Below are 17554 nucleotides of genomic sequence, written 5' to 3'. Positions count from 1 at the left end.
GTTACTCTGTGATGAAAGGAGACAGATATTAAACGGTGCTTTTTATGAGTAAGGTAAGTATTCGTCTGATTATATGATTCCGAAATGCCCAATATCCTTTCTTATTGATAAGATAACACCAAAACGATAATATAAAGTAAAAATTCAAATATCTCAATAAATATATATTATTTTTGAAATTTAGTACTAAATGTTGTTTGTCACTTGAATATTATGATTAGTCCTTGCCACTGTTGTTTAACAACCGTCATCACATTAATATAGAAATCAAAAGTATAAAATAATAGACACCATGTACACATCTTTTAGTTAATCCCCGCCGTTAGTATAAAACTGAATTATTTCCTTTCGCGAGGTTTAGTTCTTATGAGAAACAACACTGATAGTGCCGTAGTGCAAGGTGCTTAGTAATTAAAAATAACGGTGAGTTATTAGAATTTAATATAATTTAAATAGATTATTTATGGGACAACTATATATTTATATATAAACTTCTGTTACGTTGAGTTACATTTTTTACGACATCGATCTTTAACTCGTAACAATTATACGTATAGTTGAACCGGAAGCCGGACTCGGGAGCTCGTGCAATGTGTTATAATTTTAATTTAGTCACTGTCCTTTTTATTATTCCCACGGGAATTTAAATTAAATTTTCCCGGGATAAACCTATGCTAAATTATACCTTTTTAATTTCTTCTATATCTTTCCCAAGTGAAAATTATACTCACCTGTGTTAGTTTAAAGTAAATGATGCCATGGTTTTGAATAAATAATATTATTTCCCTAATCTTCAATGTCTTTGAAAGAAGTTTACTTTTTACTTAAATTGGCAGTTATTTATTATAAGAGGTAAAGGCATTAATTTATTCGTTTACAATATTAATTAAAATATAAATATTATATAGACTGTATAACGTTGTATTTGTTACTTGTTAGTTAAGGATATATTTATTTAACGGATAAAAACGTGAATTGTATCAACCACGGCCTGCAAGTGTCAGATCAAGTTGATGGAGACTTTTTGATATTATGAATAATTTGTTTTAATTTATGGTATGACCATGGATAAAGTCCTTCAGTCGGTAATTAGACAGTTGAAATGTTTCCAGGTTAACGCCAATTAGCAAAAGTTGGTATTTACATTATTCAACTATATCCATCTCTTTCTCACTGCAGAGACCTTAGGGGATTCGCCATCTTAAGGTCTCTGCAGTGAGGTTATGGAATTCACTTTCCGTCTTCATTCACTTAGCTTCTTCTCTATCTTCCTTTAAATCTCTAATGTACAATCATTACGTAAACTGATCTAAAATTATCGTGATTCATGTGCACTTTTTTTTTCATGTGTCCTTTTTTAGTTTAGTTTTTTGTTCCCGATTTGGTTTTGTCCAAATAACTATATATATATTGTTTGTTTGCACTTGCGAACCTCATCTAATTCATTTTGTTTTCTCAACTGGTCGCCTGGAAGAGATCGCTCAAAAGCGATAACGCCGCCAGTTGCCCGTATTTTAATTTAATAAAATAATCAATTGTATCATATTTCTGTATGCAATGAAGTGTTAATAAATAAATAATAATACGGTTGCTACAAAAGTTACTAATTGTACCTACCATGATAACGTTAGATTTTATGTTGGTTTCGTTCCCATCATTACAGAGTTAAAGTTAATTGAACCTGAAAATTCAAGGTGTTGCAAGACAGATAAAATAAAAAAACTCTTCTTTATATTACTGTGACAATTACATATGAGAACTAGCCGTATCTTGCCATGTGCGGCGTTTTATTACCTATATTTTATCTACCGTAACTTTAAAACCCACGACAGTTGTAATTAAACCGGTGACAGTAATCATTAATTTCCCACAGCAATAGTGCGATCCGACATGTATGCTTTGTATGCGCTGACGTTGTAACTGGGCTTGCTAAACACAGTCACTATCGCTATTGGGTTGGTTACAGAGAACCAGTACTTACTACGTTTTCCAAAAAAAAAAATGTTTTATAATATTTCATGGCACAACTAATGTGGTTAATTATTCTCATGACATTATGGTACTAAAAACGTACGAATGGCGCCAAAAAGAATTTTGTGTTTCTCGCTAAAGCGGTTGCTACCACAGATATGATATAGAAACAAAAGAGTAAAGTTAGCGAAAATTAAATATCGAATCTGATGACATTACTTATCGTTAATTTTTGAATGACAAATTCTTTTTTTTAGTCTTGAACATTGTAATTTAAATTATTAACTTTATATTTATAATAGGTATTTTCAAAATACTATGTGTACCTACCAGATGTTTCGTTTCAATGTTTTTATAAGAAAGCATTTCGAAAACAATCGAAAAAACTTAAAATCTTAAGCCAGCCCAGGATCCAGTTTTGAATAAAACAGGGTCAAAATTTGAAACATTCGTGTCAACTAAAGAAATACCACGGACATAAATGTCTGTTATTAAGCACCTTATATGGAATAATATGAAGTTCTAATTATTTGCGTGTTTTTTAAGCTTAAAATGGATATCTTGCGTTTGACATTCCACATATTTAATACATAAAATCATAAATATCATGTCATGTGACCTGTGTAGTGTAAAAAAGATCTTTTTTATCTATGTAATACATATACTGGATGTTAGTAATACTTTTTAAAATATAATACTGCCCGTAACATTAAATTGAGCGGTCGAGACGCCAAATATTAATTAAAGATTTAAATATATCCAAAGATGACGCTCATCACACCCGTGTATGATCATATCGGCTGAAATCAGATATATAAATTCGAGGTCAAAATACATTTGAGCATGCCCCTGATAGTAGCAAATACCCCACACTAGACTATCTGCTGTTCATAGACTGAGTGAGCAATTCCTTCTAAAACCACATCGGCTAGATTAGGATCTACCTGAGGCCCAAGGCCGCGTTAGAGAAGCTCCGTTGTCGATCTCGCTTTATATAAAGTCAAAGTCAAAATCATATAGAAAACACAATGTACAGTTATGATCGTCAAAAATGAAATACATATTAAATGCTTCTAATTTTACATTTACTGCCAGTTCTCAAATCAAGGGCGTAGAACGAAAGAGAAGAACTGGCTATTGCCTCTCTCCGCCACTCTTTTTAATCGCCAAGCTTTTCTTTTACACAATGTTTGTAAGGCGCTGCTCCATTACACCATGTTCCAATTGACTACTTAAGTAATTAATACTAATAATACGGCGACCAATATTTGCTACAGCTACAAAGAAAATGTAGGTTTTTGTAGGAAACTGAAATTATTTGAAGTAAAACACCTTTTGTTTACCACCAAACATGTTTAAACACCAAATATTTTCGTGTATATTTTAATGAATACATATTTCTTTTTCATTAAAATATAATTACGAACAAAGAAATTTGCGACAACAAATTTTAATTTATTATTGACTGTTATCTGTTTTTATTTCGTCTGTTTCGACAGTTTTTATTAAATTACTATTTTTAATTTATTTGTCACGAATTTATAACATTCGGAGGTCATATATTCAATTCCTGAGACATTCATTAGGGTACATATTATAACAAAAACAAAATTTAAAAAATTATAGAAGAGTTAAAAATTATAGTTTTAAAAAGTTTGTCTATTATAAACCTCTTTTGCTATGAAAATTCACTTTTCAGATAACTCGAATTACTTGAAGGAGATTTCTTATTAGCCAAAGTAAATTTTGTTATATCTAAGTTTTGTCGAATACATATTGATGTAAAAAGACAATGATACATCTAGCTCAATAGCTAGATGTATCATTGTCTTTTTTGTAGGAATATGACTTTTAATATGACAGTAAAATTAAACAAAATTCTGAAATTATCGTTATAAATATCTTTATAAATTAAATTATTTGTCTTGAGGAGAATAATTTCGATACCCGCGGTGATGGTAAAATGACTTTACGCATTTTTTTTATTTATATTAATATTATTTATTACTATCTATACGTCAAATACGCCCACGGACTGGCAGATGTCAGCTTTTCTTAAAGTAGAATATCAATGATTGTTAATAATGTTCGCCTGTGTCAGCAGACAATTGTGCAAAACGGCTGTCACTCAGACAATTTACACTAAGTCAAGTGTCATTTTACAATCTTGTCCGTAAGTAAAAAATGACGCAGATATCAGCCTCAAGTCAATGTTATACGTATTGTTTTAATTGCTTTGCGATATTGTAACGAATAATTGAATGAAGTAAAGCACAATAGCTATTATTATAAAACGTTCGCACGTTTTTTCCTCGACACGATACCAAATGTTGTGAAAGATCAACCTCTAACAGAGATCAAATTACCTTATCTCACGCAAATTTGCGTCATATTAATCATATTTGATTAACAGAAAACTAAATAACAAAATATGTAACACTTCAGAAAATGTCTATTCAGTTACGTAGATATTATGTTTAATGTTGCAGTTTTATATTAATATAATTTTATTCAGTTTAATTCAGAATATTTATGCTCACTAATTATTTATCTGCGCCTCAAGTACATATTTCTAATTCGTATCTTAAGTCACACTCGTCGTGAGCGCTGTCAGATATGTTAAACATGTTTTTATGAATAAGTAATAGTTCTAATTCTTTTAACTATTAAATTTATGATGTATGAATATTCAAATATGAATGTCGTAACATACAAATATTTGTTTTGGTTGTGTAAAAATGAAACGTGTATTGCCATAGTACTAGACAATTTGCCGCCGGCACAATTACTCAAAATATTGACTAACACCTTGTCGATCTAGCCCTAAAATCAAGTGAGAATGTGTGTGTGTGTGTGCAGTACAGTTTAAATTATGTTAGAGTACCTTTAAACTTAAAGTTATAATAGTTTTAAGTGGTTTAATAACATGAATATTTTTCCGAAGATTTGAAATATTTATAAATATATGATCATCATCAGTCATTATTTTGGATCTATTGTTGGTCTCCTAGAATCTACTTCGACTGGAGTAGGATTGCATCAAGCATATATTTACAGCCTACATGCTTCGTGATGTTTCTTTTTTAAAACTAAAAGCAACCACGTTCAAAGTTTTATATAATTAAATTAAGTTGTTCGTTTCACTGAATGTCGAATCTCGGGTCGAAAGTACCCCGATGTAAAGGACTCCCTAGGTTCAGGTCCTCCAATACTTTATTGAATATAGAATTTTCTGAATTTTGAATGAGGACAAGCATAAATATTGTTAAAATCGCAACTCCTCGCATTTACTCAGTCTCAACCTCGAGTTCCGGGCACATGTTATCCTTAGGAACGCCAGACAGTTCACAAATATGTATTGAAACCTTTCCCACAAGGCTTTGTGATGTCGTCGATCCATCTTATTGGTCATTATCAGGCGGATTTTTGTTCTGCCGAGGTTTCCATTTACGGAGCCTTTGGGTTGCGACGAGATTAATATTCATAACAAATAATCAAAGAAACTCAGCCAGTCAGATAATTCTTAAATATGTTTACAAACCACACATTGAAGTTAGATCTGACGTAACTTATCTCTAATAGGCCTTAGCGAGTAGCTTTATATGTCATTTGAATTTACTGACAAGCTAATATGAGATTATACATATAAAAAGCCTCGCGGCTAAAGCGGTTTCGTCAATGTTTCGGGTTCAATCAGCGATTGCAAATTTTTGTAATCTGTTTTCTTTAAAAAAAAATTTTTACAAAATAATATAATAAAATCTATGATATATTTAGTAGTTATTATATTAGTAAACCACTGTGGTTTGAATTAATGTTACCGATTCTTCTCTAGTGGAAGACCCGAAATATCCATATCTATGGCGGGTAAGATAAAGTTTTACTGTTGTCTATATCATAAGTGAAATTAGTAATAGAAATTATCAGACATAAGTGTTGTACTACTTTGGGTAAGCACAAAAGCTTCTACAACCTTTTATATCTGTTCCATGGATTTATTAATCTATGATTTCATTTTGTAATCGATTGCAAATCGTGAACGTATTTCATTATTGGAAACATTTCCATGTCGCAAAAGCGCATGTCATTAAGAGGATAAAGATCCATAAATCTATTTTAAATTATCTTGTATTTGGCTATAAATCATTAATGGATATTTTTGAGATTTTCGCTTTTTAGCAGAAATCCTTTTTTTAATAACGACATACGAGGTAACTGCATGAAACTTCTACTTTTACGTATAGTAAGTGCAGAACATATGCTAGTACGAAACGCAATGTGTACTGGAAAGAAATGCAGTACATACTTCTATATTGCCGAAAAGAAATGCAGCACTTGCAAGTATTACTGCTTGCATCGGTCTACATTTATCATTTCAAAATTTAACGGTTTCTCAATTTAACGCAAAGCAAAGCCTCGTTTAGTTGAAACCGTAAAATACAGTTCTATATTTTATAAAATAATTACAAGGGTTTGATATAGATAATTACAAAATTTGTCATTATTTGATGTGATTATACAAATTGTTATAATAATTTTCTGGCCCGATATTCGGTGATGAAATTAAAGAAACCTGATTGTTACAATAAGATAGTCTAAAAATAACAAAAAAGAACAAGAATCTCTTTAATTAATAAATTATTCTATTATATCGATTAATAACATTTTTACTAAGTACTAGGCATTGAAAAAAGAAATGGTTTACTAACTAAATATGCGTTATTGATAGTATTCTAGATTAATTTACAGTACTAAGCGCAAATGCTGCATTTAGTTGTTGTGACCATTTGTATGTTAGAACTAAATGCAACAATAAGATTAAGATTCGGATGGGGCTACAGAAAAATATTATTTTAATAGATATTTTCTTAATTTTTATTTAAAAAATGTTCCTTAGTATTAAAAATATCACACCTAAAAATAGGTTAAGCGCGTTTATCTCCGAACGACTTTTTTGCAAGTGCTGCAGTTGCAGTTAGCAGAATGTGCGTGTGTGCTGTCAGAATTTATACTTTGAAGTAACCTTTTTTTCTTTTAACAGCTTAAGAGCATTTTTTAATTGTATATGAAGTATTTTTTGGTAAGTTTGACGTTTGAGATAGGTCCTGCCGGTAACGTTTATCCACCTCACTTATCGTTTTCTGCCTAACGAGCTTCTTATTGTGCGCGAGTGGAATATTTTACGATTACTATCGGACTTTACACAGTGTTGTTTCGTACACAAAACAAATTGAGAACGATTTCACATGTTACTTTAAATGCAGACACGAAAGCTGCTATCTTAGACACAATAACGATATTTGCTTCCAGTATGTGACAAAAATGTGTAATTTTAACACTGTGGGAGAAAAGATATTGTCTCGCCGAAATTCTTACCTTTATTACGTTATAATGTCTTCAATGTTGCCGTAATAAATGCTTATCATTTTTATATAAACTTTTCCTCGGAGAAATCGCTTGTTATTAAATATACAAAATGCTATAATCAAAAAATATTCTTATGGCAGATTAATTATATCTAATGAATATTGTTCTTTTAGTATTTATATGTCTGCCTAACTTTTAAAAATAAATCTTTTGTGTCTAAAGAATGTCCTTCTTTTAAAGAAAAAAAATAAATCTATTTAATCTAAACCAACTTAAACAGTAGAAATTGTAATCACTAACGAAATTTATGTAAAAGATTTTAAACGTTATTAATATAATACGTCCTGTCCCGACTTCGAAAATTGCTTATTTTATTTAATGTTATGGAAATAAGCATCTGCTTTTGTGATACTGGATTGTGTCGGAAATAAATCCCATTGTTATGAGAATTAAGAAATAGAGTGTGCACTCTGCGCACAGACTACGTATATGGCATCGAGATAAGCTGTGGCCAAGTCTGGAGAACATTATATTATGACGTAATACGGAACTTTGAGTACTGACTGCGTGTCAATAGAGCCTGACGATGTACTATAGATTGTTATTAAGTTGTGAAATTAGAAGGGAAGCTTTTCAACAGACGGAAGGCTAAACATGTGATAAAGAGAATACAAGATTCATCTAATAAGCGGAATTTGTCGCGTATATCAAAAATATTCTTATTTGAATACTTGGACATTCTACGTTTTAAGACTAACTTTGTACTTGATCCTTCGAATCGTAGTGTATTGTTACTTTACGTAAATGGGCAACTTATATCATTTTAAACGTTTACATCTGTAATCAACTTTATTTTGTACTGACGTCATTAAAGCTAAAGTTGTTATCTTTAAGCGATTTTGTGTTTCTCGTTGCTTTGTTTATTGCTCTGCGCACATAAAGAATAAACATGGGTGGCTTGAAATTTCCCTTGTCATTGTCAATAGAAATACTTGACATCGCGGTTCATCGGACATTCGCAGGATAGTTTTGTTATTTATATGTATTATTAGATACATTTTATGGATCAAAACTAGCCTAATATAAAAATAATGCAAAACCATATTATCAAGGTTCACAGAACCCGTATTAAAAACCAAGTCAAGACGGATATATTTACGTACTAATTTAATATTCCATAGGCCAATAATTATAATTAATAGCGTCCTTTCAAAATATGAATTTAATAGGATTCACTAAGTTTGAAGAGGATTTGATTCTAATAATATTTAGGCGAAGTTACTGGTTAAGGATTCGTTATAACTTCGTACTAAATCTAAATAAAGTTACTTTGTTTACGTTACGCGCTCAAGTGAGTGCGTGCTGAGAGAGAGCTGAGACAGTAAGCACAGGTTAGAAACACTGTTGGTGATTTACACAAGTTGCACATACCGAAGACAATAATTAATATGATCTGTTATGTTGTTGATATTATATAATAAATTTTCTGTGTATATTATTTTAAATTTTAAAAATGCATTGTAATTCTTGTACGTCAAATAATATTTGAATGTGGAATTTTAAAATGTAAATGTAGAATCACATTTGAATTGAATTGAAAAAATGTGGAACACACAAAATATTGTAACTAAATTAATAAAAATAACGCCGTATACTATATGATATACATGTTAACGAACTGATTTCAATGCGGTTTTTATTAAGAACAGAGTGATTCAACAGGAAAAGTACTTTCATAATCTAAAACTACGTCACTTTGTATTGTCCGAGTTCAGGGTTAAGAATTTTTGTAAGCGCTATGTCAAGATCCAATGCGTTTTTGACAAGCGGAAGTCCTACTTAGTGCTAAAGCGCGACACGGAATCCCATAAGCTATATATCATCTTTCCATAGAAATAAATTTCGAAGGACAAAGCTAATAAACAAAACAAGAATACCATTTTAACGAATTGATCGTCAGTCAAATATTATGCCCGTTGTGATTGACTGTTGTGTAATCAATTTTATGTTCTAGCACAGATTACATTGCCACTTTGTTTTACGTCATTCAATGACAGTTCAATAAAATAATACGACATTGGAGCAAATTCTATCATGGTTAAATAATTTTGTGCGTATAATGTTGTAATAAAAGTTTATAGGAGCGGTTTAAGTTACCTACATCTAATCCAATGACTAAATTCAATTAACGAAAATATGTTATATGCGAGTTGAGGTTTTTAGGAATTTGAATATAAAGCAGACTTAGGAAAGTGTCAACTGACTTTATATACGTATTTAATAATATATATTATTGTATTTTATTTAAGGTATGTAAACGCCCCTTAATACTAATACTATTTATTTACAAAAAAGACAATCGTTGCCTCAAAGGCTACCCTATCTACAAGAATAAAAAACACACGAAACAAAACAAAAAAATGGGAGCGTGTACTAGTGTACACACGTTAGAAGTGAAACTTCTTCATGGTCTCAGTTTTCGAAAAATTATCTACTATATGCAACTTTACAGAAATTGGTTAAATAATGTTAAATAAGATAAAGTTTAACAAAAGGCTTTTATTATCATAGACATGAATACAAATAATACAATTATTTCATTTTACCTTATTACTACTAAGATTATTACAGAATTTCATTAATTGTAATAGAATTATTACTATCATTGTTATCGTTATTATATATTTTTGTTATTAGTGGCTTCGAATCTCTTCGAATCAACCGTGGTAGGGACTTGAAAAAGATGGCGCGTAACGAAAAATGTGACACGTAACGGGAAAATGTGACGCGTAACCGAAAAATGTGACGTTTTTTTTTACAACGCCGATAAAGAAGTTTCACTTCAACAATAAATTATTAGAAAATAATCAAACAGGTCTAAAGCCAAATTAATAAATACTATAACATTGAAATCTGAAAATAGATGATTATTGCAACAAATTAAGTAACAGAAAATAATTAAATAGTAAAAAATTAAGAATCTCTCATAATCTTTTTTCTTAAATTTAATATTTTTGCAGCTTCGAAAAATATCTGCTAGGTGTAATTTATTCTTATAATTGTACGTACGCTATATATTTATTGAAGTAAGTATCGCAAACTATGTGCAGACTGCAGTGCAGTGTTTATGTAGCGTATGTGCGTGACTCCCAAACCTGAGGTCGTTGAACCTTTCCCGGTTATTTCATAAATTTCACTCAAATCTAAACTAGATATAAGTAAATTCTATATAAATTACTACATACATTTCGAATTATGTATGGTGTAGTAAACTTGTATAAATAAATAAATAAAATACATAGACTATTCGAAGTGTAAACAGTACTAAGCAATGTCACCTGTAATTTCCGTTTCAAAGTAGCGTAAGGATATGGCGTTCTATTGTCTATTAGAAATTCAATTTACGCGGTTAATAGAACGAAAATTTTGTTTCCGGTTCCATAGATAACCATTGTTTCATAGCTGAGGTATTCATTTACTTTAGTAATTAAATTTATCTTTGTGTGTCATTCCCTTATAAGTATAGGTATTTTAATATATTGGTTCCACCCGCATTTATTTGGTCGTAGGATAATTTTCTATAGCCTTAAGATTTTGTTTGACATATGGTATCGCAGACTATTTGTAGATGTTAATTGCTTCTATAAAATTGTAGTACTTTGCTCTATTTTCAATAGTTTACGCACGATTTAGGAATTTTTTCTATTTTTTTATGGCAATAGTCTTAACTTTATGCTTATTACCCTTTTGGGTTACGCTATCGTAATTTCATAGAGAGTCTTAAAGATTTTTTTTTGAAGATATTCTCGATTCTATTTAGAATATAGCATAGAGAGAAAGATTTTTTCAAATCGGTCTAATAGATTGCAAACAATCAAATCTTTTCTATTTATAATATACATAGATAACGTATAACGTAGTTGTCAAAAAAATGTCTAACATCACTTGAAGACACACTTTTGCGATTGTTTAAAGTATAAATATCATCAAACATTTATTAAACAATTAAAAGAAACATTTCAGAGGAACGTTTTGATTCTTATAATACAAAAGGATTCACACAGTTCCTGTTTTCGTAAAATAATATTTGAATATTTAAGACTGTAATGGCATTGAATCTCTGGACGTATGATAAGAAATGGGAAACGTGACAAAATGAAATTTGAGGATCTTTGAACGTTGCTAGTTTTTTGGGAATAGTGTTTCTATTGTAAGAGACTTAATCTTATAAAGTCATAATTTTTATGTATATTATCATATATATCTAAGGATATCTATACATATATATCAAAATGAATTCCTATTTCCCTTGGTCACGGCATCACGCGTGGACCACTGGCCCGATTTTGGTAATTATTTTTTTGTTGTGTTTGTTATTGTCATGTGAAGGTTCTTATGAAAGACAAAATTTAGAAAACTGCGCGGAAAATTTTAAAATTTAAGAATACTTTTGTTACGACAGCAATTTTTTTTTTCATATAACCTTTTGGCGTTTGACATAACATTGACATAATGCGTGCTGCAAATCGTTTAAAACAATCTTGAAAATCCATATTTATCACATGGCCAGTTATATGTCGCCTGTTCCCATGTTGGAATACCAACAAAACTATTTATATACTCGCCAGAAAAACAAAACAAAGAAAGTTGTATATCATAAAGCATTTTGAGTTAATTATACCAATTAGAAATCAATGTTCATAGTTAAGACAGGACAACGTCTGTCGGGTCCGCTTGCTATGTATATTTAAGTAAAGCGTGCAAATCTCTTAAGAATTTGCGTTCGAACCCCGGTTCTACAAGAGTTCCTTTCAATGCTCAAGGTTAATATTTATTAGCGTATATTTGTTTTTCAAGAACTTTGTATCGTAAACTTTATCTCTTCATCTGTGTGCTTTGCTAAGTAAAGAAAGAAAGAGAGAAACATTAAAGCGGCATGTCTTAGACGAAATCGACGTCGTCAGCTCAACCGGAACACAATATAAAGAAATTATCTATAATACAGACGCATATATGTATCCTTATTCATTCGGGGATGAGGACAATGCTTGCCTAACTTGGCGTGCGACTCTTATACCTTATACCTATGTGCTTATTTGACACGCTCGTACGTTGAAGAAAAACATCGTGAGTAAATCTTAGACCCAAAATCAACGGCGTTTGTAAGGCTCAGAAGACTGATCCCCTACTTACCTATTAGAAAAATAAGTGGTCTCATTTATGGGGTTACAGACTCTTCACCGTTTCCACCCATAATGAATACGTATCTGTTATCTTAAAATATTGTGTAAGTATAACCCAGATTTGCTGTCTTAAAGGCTATGGAGCCTGAGGCTCTTTCTCTCACATGGTACTACTATACAAGGCCACATTATTGGCCTGTATGTAGCTGACTTATAAAATGAAAGTTGGACGGTAAATTTACTACAGTGTTTTGTTTGTGCGTATAAAAGTTGTGTGTTAAGTACAGAGAGTCGAAATATTTATTTAATAATTGTGTTGTAGCAAATTATTAATTTAATTTTTTTAATAATTAATAACTGTGTGTAAGTTTTTACAAAGGGATGTTTACGATATCATTAAAGATAGTTAAGTTTATAATTATTACATACGCTTTCACCCGCTTTAATTCGCTTTTAGCGTGAGCTTTTCCCCGACAGTAGCGCGTCCATCAACCAAACAAACGATTCAGTTCAATATATACACCATGTAAATAGCATGAACTTTGATTGCATATTGACAACCTTAAGCAAAATTGAGAATTTATTTCGAGAATTCGAGAGGTTTCCAATTCAAATTATGTCAACCGTGAAATGTTTTGTATAATGATTGGTACTGATAATATCTTTATTGTTGTATTTATATTTATTAGGTGTTATATTAACTTTTAAATGTTAAGGTTTGTGATATTTATATTTAAAACAAAAGTGTGTCGTCAAGTGACATCAGACACTTTTCATGACATAGCTATGTTATACGTTATCTATACTAATATTATATTATAACGATGAAACGTTTGATTGTTTGTAGGGTTTGTAGGAATCTACTGGAACGAAATCACCAAATCACAAAATCATTCACCATTAGAACCCTACATTATTCCTGAATATTAAATATTTTTAAATAAGTACTCCACTAACCAAGGTGTTAAAAAGGCTGTAAAAAAGAAAACTAAATCTGTTGAAACTTTTCAGAATACAACAAAGTGTAATACTACATTACCGGCTCGAGGCATAATACCAATTAAATATATGCCTTTAGCTGTTACTCGCCCAATTGCGATATGAAATTCACATATCTTCTTCCACCTTGAGCTGGTAAAAAATATTAATGTTACCTTCGCTATCAGCTCCGTCACAACGTAATCATTAAAATCTCATTTATGTATTTCTTATGAATTTACTAAAGGTCTTGCGCGACGAATGAATGTGATCTTTTTGCTTTGACCCTAACCAATTGGATTGACACCTTCCTTTTACGCAATGTTACGAAAAAGTGAAGATGAACCATAACCATAATCAGTCAAGAACTTACTAGTACTACTGTGCTACAGCCTTTAATTGTGGGCCTCAAATAGGTGATATATATTTTTTAAGAAAGGTAAATTATACTTATTATTTTTTATTGTTAATAACCTTGCGTTACTCAGATTAAACTTTAAAATTTACCAATCATAGGCAGATTGTAGGTATTATTCCTTTGAAATATTTTAGATTTGTCTTGCATAGACCTGGGCCTTGTGTAAGGGTTTTAAAAACCACTATATTTTATATATGACAGTTTTTGTACAGATTCTTTATGATTAGTATAAGAATAAAAATTAATTTAGAAATATAAATATATAGAAATAAAAATCTATTGACACGGGTTTATAACCAGAGCGTTTTGAGTGCGTATCTACAAAGTCAATGGTTATGTTGTATAAAGAAAAATCTTAGAATTGATATATTGCGTATTAGTTATATAACTGATCCACGGAGACGACTAACATCGTAATAATAACAGGATATACTGCGTTCAAGTTACTTTAAACAATGACTTCTCTGACCTACATTAGATATAATAACAGTATCGAATAAGTTATTCGATATTAGGCCGTAGGACGGATGTATAATGTTAGTTAATAGTTTGCATAATTTGCCCGATTAGTATGTACTGTACGAGAAGGTTTTAAATTTATATTAAAATAATAAATTAAATTAAATCTGTCTAATGTTTACCAAGTTATGATAACATTTATTTATTAAAGAAGATTCTGTTTATTAGTAATCGTAACTATCAAATGTACAGTATTCAAAATTTTCTTACTACATAGTAATAATAAAAATGTAAAAAAAAATAATAAAAAGAAAATTAAATCAAATTTTAAAAGTTTGGTCCTTTAACTCTGGCAGCTATTCTTCGCTGTATTGCGATGCTTATTCGTTGATCCAGGAAAGCACCAGCTCTGGGGTATGTTTAAACATATTTTTTGGCCAAAATATTGGTTTTTAGGTTAGGTGAAAACAGCTATATGTTGCAAAAGAACAAAGTTTTATTATTCCTTATATGAATTAGTTTAATAAATAAATATTTTTTTGAATTAAAACATTTTTCATTGAACACATCGAATTCATTGTTAAATTGCAAATTCAACGAGTTTTAAATAATAAATACAAATACAATATCTTTAAATCAAATTAACATGAAGTCTAAAATAAACAAACATCATTACGTTTAGGTTGATGTTATGAAATACTTTTAGTGGCAATATATTTTGACCTTCCGTTACGAGGAACCCTTATTAGGGATATTCCAATATCGGAAGTTATAAGTAAAAAGCTTTCTCAAACCCTCAAAGTTTTAGGAGTCATGGAAATAAGCCCTTGCCTCGTAACTTAGCCATTATTTATAATAAATGCACCGCGTTAGAACAAACATAGTATACCAGCTATGTTTGTTTGCTATATATTTTGATAATAGTTTATAAATATGTGTAACTAAAATAAAATATTACTGTTTTGTCCACAAATGCGCTAGTAACATTTATAGTGTGATGTTGCAGTTAGAATAATAAAAATTAATCTCTACAAAGAAAAAACAAGGAAACAGATGAAAAAAATTTTTATAAAAGAATTGTGAGCTTTCTATTCCTGACACGTAGTCGGGTCTAAGACAAGCCGCTTCCTTCGCGATATGTCCCTTCATCATGCAAGATATAGAACATAGATTGTTTCCATAGCTTCAAACTCTCGTCAATTAAAAATGGTGGCTAAATTATTGAAATATATTTTAACAGAATATACTGCAGATAGAAAAAAATTGAGGTTAAAGCGCAATTTCATTGTTGTCATGCTAGACTCACTAAAAAGGGCGAGTCACGAGACAAACTAATTTATAATACTAACCTTGATCTAAAAATAAAGTGTAGTAAAGCGTAACAAATTATACGGAAATATTTAAATGTTGGCTTCAGCATGCAACCGTTCACCCCTTTGAGGTCGTAGGTTCGAACCCCGGTTGTGCGCCGATGGACTATCTATTCTATCTCAGCGCGCATATGATACCGTATTATCAGTGAATAAATTCAAAACTTACGTTAAACGTAAATTAATCGATAAGCATTTTATAAATTTGACGATTATTTAAATGATCCTAATCATTGGGATTGATTTGCTGCAGTTCAAACAATTTGTATGACACAAAACTTGGGGATTAAAAAGTGGGGCGGACAGTTTCTTACCTCATTTTTTTTCCCGCTCTACGTATTTGATATGAGAAATGTTAATTTAAACCGTTCATAAGTGTACTGGGTTACCTATATGCATAAAGTTAGTTTGTGTATGGTGAAAGATCGTAGGAAAACCGGCATGCCTTAGACGCAGCAAGACGCTGGCATGTGTCGGGCATAGAACTTGCTTGTCTATGAAATTTAAATGATCGAAAAACTGATGCAATCTTTGGCCAAGACCCACATAGGGATGTAGCCATAAAGAGTATTATTATTGCTTACTATTTAATTTAAAATACAATTTCATCAAATAAAATATTATTTAAATATTAAAACTGATATTGTTTTGTATATATCTACGAAACTTTTGCATGAGATTAATTAACTAATTATTTAAAGTGTACTTCAGAATTAGATTTAGCGTTTTTGGATTTTAAATCAGGGAAAGACTGAGGCTCACTTAGTTTTCCGTTACACCAAGTTACACAGAGTCTTTGCCACGAGGGGCTACGACCTCAACTTTAACTGTCGCTGTTAAGGGATTTAGGTTAATATACCGAGACAAGTCTGAACTTTCTCAACTGTCAAAATCCTTTAACCAATTGACAAATGAAAGTGTAGGTTCGAACTTCCCTAAAACTACGTAATTGGGACTAAGTCTAGTTTGTTGAGCATTGATTTATAACTGTATTACATTATTGTGATACGCTCTGTATTTGCGTACAAATATATAAAAATTGTAATGAATGAATCATTTCTAAATTGAATCTTTCAGAAAATAAAGATAATTCAAAAGTATTCAAATATAATACAAACTAATCATTGTCATTCGTTGACTCATTATTCAATGTGTATAACGTTCGATCTAATTTAAATTTACCTCGAAAACCTTCGAAGGTCGAGCATTCATTTTCATCTAATCTTACCTAACGCACAATGAACATAATCTTACAAAACAATATAATGTGCCTATTAGTTACGCACGGCGACCAAAATTATAACGCAATATGCAAGTGGCAATTAAAGATGGCCGTAATAGTGTAGATAATTTCTTCGTATGTCACCATTTTTTTATTATTATTATGGCCTGGTAACGAGACCTTTTAGCCAAGACTTATTTTCGGTCACTAATTTTGACTTATTTTCCTATATGTAATTTCACTTGTTATTCTAACGTTGCACTTGTTTTCTTAAATCTTACCCATTCAAGTGTAAACATGCATCAAATGCTTGCTAATTGTCACAATTTTTAACAGATGCTACACATGAATACGTTATTTTACAAAGTTTATAATCTATATTAAATTTATGGGCAGAAAGTTATTGCAGTTACAAAAATAGTTGTTTTAACAGTAACAGTAACAGTGTAATGTTAGGTTAGGTTTTATAAAATAACTCAATATTATACACTAAAAAGCGATGTACAGCGAAAATGATACATTTTATTAGGAAACGTGTAGTAAGCAGACCTCGTCGAAAAAATCGTCGTCAAAAATCTTGACCTTG

The 17554-nt window shown here is 30.7% G+C and overlaps 1 protein-coding gene across 2 annotated transcripts in view; it reads left to right on the top strand.

Annotated features, from left to right (window-relative positions):
- Positions 1-332: 332 nt before the first annotated feature.
- The window catches only part of LOC123713776 (peroxidase-like), a 53124-nt gene continuing 35902 nt past the window's right edge, over positions 333-17554 (top strand). For both annotated transcript variants that reach the window (XM_045667619.1, XM_045667617.1), the window contains exon 1: positions 333-423. The gene's annotated coding sequence lies outside the window, so the exon portion shown is untranslated. The remainder of the gene's footprint in view (positions 424-17554) is intronic.

Source organism: Pieris brassicae, chromosome 8, assembly GCF_905147105.1.
Source record: "Pieris brassicae chromosome 8, ilPieBrab1.1, whole genome shotgun sequence".
In the NCBI taxonomy this organism is placed as follows: domain Eukaryota; kingdom Metazoa; phylum Arthropoda; class Insecta; order Lepidoptera; family Pieridae; genus Pieris; species Pieris brassicae.
Note: the sequence above shows the minus strand (reverse complement) of the source record. Positions and strands in the feature narration are given on the sequence as shown.